The sequence below is a fragment of the Bidens hawaiensis genome, unplaced genomic scaffold, assembly GCF_021521415.1.
Source record: "Bidens hawaiensis isolate Kalapana, Puna unplaced genomic scaffold, B.hawaiensis_p1.1 tig00036154_1, whole genome shotgun sequence".
Taxonomy (NCBI): Eukaryota; Viridiplantae; Streptophyta; class Magnoliopsida; order Asterales; family Asteraceae; genus Bidens; species Bidens hawaiensis.
In genome coordinates this window covers 105,629-111,008 of record NW_027505397.1, presented here as the reverse complement: position 1 = coordinate 111,008, position 5,380 = coordinate 105,629, and positions in this window count along the sequence as shown.

Genomic DNA, 5,380 nt, shown 5'->3' with positions numbered 1-5,380 from the left:
AGTTTTGTTAAATAATTGTATAAACATGCTTTATGTTAGATTTAATTTTCTGAAGATCATTTTTATGAGTTCCATGGTTATGGGTTTGTAGAATCTAACCCCGGTCCTAACCCGAAACAAGATCCGAACCAAAAACTGAACTTTCGTTTAAAGACTTTATTATTGACTTTTTGGTTGTTAAACTTAAGTAAAATCATTTATAAATTATTATACAAGTTCTTTGATGCTTAGGCAAGTGGTAACCATTCTTGGTTTTATTCCAAGATAAAAACCGAACCAAACCGAACTAAACCGGTGTCACTCGCTTAAGACACAGAAGTGTGTTTCTAGTTATCAAGACTTGTATATTTCTTTACAAATATTTTATAAACTGATTTTAATTATTTTCACAAAGTACTTGGAATGTTGAATCCAACTTGATCTTATAACAAAGTTTGGACCGACGAAACCAAACACTCGCTTAACGGACGTTGTTAGTTCTAAAACAATATAACTACATACTTGGTTAAGTCTTCTTAAATTTTATTGAGCTATCTCATAACATTCATTATTTTGGAAAGTTGACTTTGGGTTTGACCAATTATCAAGACCCAAACCAACAACCTGAACATTTGTTAAAACTTGTTTTAGTATCCATATTATAAAGGGACTACAAGCAAATAAGCTCACTCTGCTCCTCAAACCATTTCAGCTGATGACTGCAATTCGGCACTGTTCCATGCCTTTATGGCAAGCCATGAGGATTTGTTACCAGGAAAGTTTCTTCTTCCTTCCTTTGAGAAAGGAGACCTTCATGAGTTCAAGAAGAAGGATCTCAAGAAATGGAAGAGTATGGGAAGAACTTCTAATGGGAAGAGCATTGGATTCTGTTAGAAGTTGTTCACCAAGCTTCTAACTTCATGAAAAAGTATGGGAAGAACAGTTTTAGAGATTCTGATGGGAAGAGCATTGGATTTGAGAAAGACAAGCTGTGTTGGTACAACTGCAATGAATCGGGTCACTTTGCGAGAGAATTAACCAATCCTCCCATGGCTGTTAATGACATCAAGATCACAGAGATGTCTGATACAGAGGGTGCTAAAATACATGACAAGAATCCCGTTCCGAACTATTCCTTGAAGTCAAGGGTCCCAAGAATTAGTCAAGGAAGCACATCCAAGGGAAACTTCGAGTCCAGCTCAAAGGCTATGATTACAAGAACAGCTGAAGCAACTCAACCAGATTGGGAGGATGACCAATTTGAAGAGATGAAGAATCCTCTAACCTTTGTTGGAATGGCCTTCACCAATGAAGCAAGCACCTCATAAAGCTCGGCTGCTGGAACACCTACACTTACCTCTGTCATTCCCGAGGTACACAAACCTTGCTCACAAGCTTGTATTGATAAAGGTATGCACTACAGAACTTATAATGCTGCCCTGATAGATGAAAGTGTTAGCATTAAATGCCAGAACGATGATCTTAAGAAAGCTAAAAAGATTTATACCACTAGGATTAAAACTCATAATAATGATATGGTTAAGCTTAATGAAAAACTTTTCCAAGCTGAAAAACTAGCTGAACATCATGAAAGACGTGTTGTTGAACTAAATGCTAAAATTGACAAATTGGAGTTAGACTTAGCTCAAAGGAAAATAGCCGTTGAACGACTTGAGTTAGCTTTTGATAAGCTGAAGGGAATAACTGAGGCACATATTGGGTGAGGAAGGCTAGTATAATTCTCATTAAAAGGAGGTGGAAGAGCAGTATTAAAATGCTATTATAATATTGTTGTTCCACCTCCATTTAATGAGAATTATACTAGCCTTTCTCACTTTAGTTTCAATACCCCACCTGAGGATGAAATGGTCTATGGTATTGGTCACGTTCCAAAACCAAAGACATTTATTCATGATGTCCCCAACACCGTTGATCCAGTTCTTCCATCAATTAGTCCTAATGGTAGTTCATCTTCTTCGGCAGGTTGTGGAAACGAACAAGGGTTATGGAGTTAAAAAGATTTTAAATTCCCTTTTTTATTCAAGTGTGAATTTTAAAACTTCTGTTGTTAACCCAGTCTTTAATAATAATACTTTGAAAAACATTTTGAACAATCGTTTACTTTGTGAGAGTGTTGATGCAGGCACTTCTCTTAATGATGTGAATGAAAATGATGTTTCCACTTCTGATAGTGATTGTGAAACTATTTTTTTTATCAAATTGTTAATAACAGAAATGTGTGAAAGAAAGTGGTTGTTGAGACAAGAATACGTAGATGTTCATCAAGTGATTGTAAAGTAGTGGGAGATAAATTTAAAGAAATTGTTTTGAAAAAGAAAAACCTAGAACTTCCAGTAAACATGGGCCGCCACATAGAAACATTTTTTTTCCAATCAACTAATCAATTTTTTCATCCTCAACTCCACAATTAGTATGATAATAACTACTATGGTTGTCATCCACAAGATTATGTCAATTCATTATATTCAAATGTTTTTGATGATCGGGCCTATTGACCTTATAACTTGTTTGTACCCTTCCAAGCATCACCATATTCTCCACAACATATGTATCATAGTTCTAACGATTTCTATAGGGAAAACAGAAAAAGACTTTGTTATGTCTGTGGTAACCCATCTCACCTTGCAAGACATTGCAAGAACTGGCATAAAAAGAAACTTTAAATGAACAATCAGTTTAACCAATTCCGTTCTAGGGTTACACCAAGCTCAAGAAAAAGAAATGATCGATCTGATAGTTCTGCCAGTGAAATGGATGTGAGATCCAAAAATAAAAATAACAGTAAACCACCTTTTTGGATAACCAAAAAGGAATTCTTAGACTAAAAAGTCAAGGAATTTACCAAAAAGAAACAAGAAAAGGAATCCAAAGATTGAAAATCTGAAGATTTTGTTTTAAAACCAAAAAGGAGATAGTCAAGAAAATCTTCCAAAACCAGGAAACCTGTACATGCATGGATTCCTAATGACTGTTCTTCTGATTACGACACATCCCAAAACTTCATAATTGATAACACAAAAATAAATGATGGTAATTTTGTGGTCGACCTCCTGGAGACAACTAAATCTCGAGAAACCATGTCTAATTAGATTACTAATGTGTATTGGGTCGGTCAATAAGGTCTATCAACAGTATTTGGTACCTAGATAGTGGCTGCACCCAACACATCACAAGAGATGAATCACTATTCGACGTTAAACCGTTTAATGGAGGACATGTTTCTTTCGCTGGAGACGTGGGAGGTAACATCACAAAATGATGAAAAGTGTCAAATGGGATCTTGATGTCTGATGAAGTCAATTTGGTGGGGAACTGAATCACAATCTGCTTAGTGTCTAACAAATTTGTGATCGACAGTACTCCATGCTATTCACTGAAAATGAATGCTTTCTTCTTAAACCAGGTTTTAAAGTCCCAGAAGATTGGATCTTGATGCGTACTCTGAGGCATAATGATGCTTACATATTAGACACGAATAGCTCTTACTCATGTAAGACCACTTCATGTTTACTATCTAAGGCGTCGGATAATGACTCATCTCTATGGCATAGACGTCTTGGCCATGTTAATTTGAAAAACTTAAACAAATTGGTCAAAGGTGAGCATGTGAGGGGATAGCCTGTTATATCTTTCTCTTGCATTGAAAAATGTATTTCGTGCTCTAAATGCAAGCAACACAAGCTCCCTCACAAGCCCAAGACGATTAATTCCATAGATTCCATTCTTCAGCTATTACATATTGATTTAATTGGTCCTATCCATCCATTAGCAATCGGCCGAAAAGCCCATTGTCTTGTGATTACTGATATCTCATTTCAGTTGGACTTTCCTTTTAGGGCACAAGGATGAAACTGATTAGTTTTAGATCAAGTTCATTACACTCGTGGAGAGGCAGACAAAAAAATGTGAAATGTATAAGAAGCGACAATGGAACTGAGTTTTGCAACAAACTGTGGATGACTTTTACAGTTTAAATGGAATAGACCGCCACTTCAGTGAACCATATACTCCGCAACAAAATGGAGTAGCTGAACGTCGTAATCGAACACTGGTTGAAGTTGCAAGAACAATGTTGTCAGACTCCAAACATCCTTTTTTTTCTTTTGGGGTGAAGCAATCAATGCTGTTTGTTTTCTTTAAAACCGTGTGATTATCAATAAACCCTTGTAGAATACTCCATATGAAGTCTACTACAATATAAAGCCGCAAGTCATCTATTTCAAGACATTTGGATGTCCATGCACCCTACTCCATACTGGTGCTCAGCCTGATCCAAAGTTTGCTGAAAAGGAAGATGAGTGTTATTATGTTGGTTATGCTACTAACAAAACCGCTTATCATGTCTACAAAAAGAAGACCAAGTTGATTCTGGAATCATTCAATGTTGACTAGCAAGAGCTTAACACTACGGATGCTCGCACGGCACCTGTCTGGTTGTTTTTAATTTTATTTTTATTTTAACTCTATTTTTGTTTACTTATTTTATCTTTTAATTAATGTGTCCTTTTAGAAAGGTAATTTTTTATACAAGGTTCTTATTGCAAAGATTGTAAAGTGTCAAGCCAACAAATTATGTCTTACATATACTTAAAGTGTTTGGATTCGGTTGCTAATTATTATGCGGGTTTGAAATTGTAAATATTTTCGGAGTTCGGGGGTTGAGAATGTAAAATCGTTTATAAATCGAGATGTTTTAACCCTATCGCGAGATAGGCTGACCCTATAAATAGGTTCAACACAAAATATCATTCATTTTAAAATTTCCAACCTTAACCACTTCAATTTTCTCTTTCCACCTTTTTCTCCCATCCATCGCTTTACACTGCCATCTTCAAAACCCTAGATCTATACATAACAAACATCAAATATGCTCTTATTATCACACTTAAATCATCACACAAGATGAATCCGCCTCCTGTGGTATAATATTTACATGATTTTTTATCTTGTTCGTGTTCTTGTTCAAGAACATTTCCATCAGAAATTGTTCAAATCTAATAGGATCTCGATATGTTGTTATTTGGTTGATTTGAGGTTATAATATGCTTAGTGATATGATTAGGAGCTTATCTGTTTATTTGAGTTTTTATTAGGATTTGTAGAGTTTTTGTATTTTTTAGGGTTCTTTGGACTGTTTGGGGGTCAATTGACCCAGTCAAAGCGTTTGAATATGAGTTTTTGTTACCCGGAAACTTATAACGGATGAACATGAACCCAGAAATGTATTGAAGGTTTTAATGTTTGATGTTTGGATAACTATGGTGGTTGTAATCAAATGAACGTTTGATAAGAAAACGTTGGATGAAAATTGGTTCAAAGAAAAGTAATCGAATGGTTCATTCGATTAAAAATGATGGGTTGAGAATGTATATCAAGGACC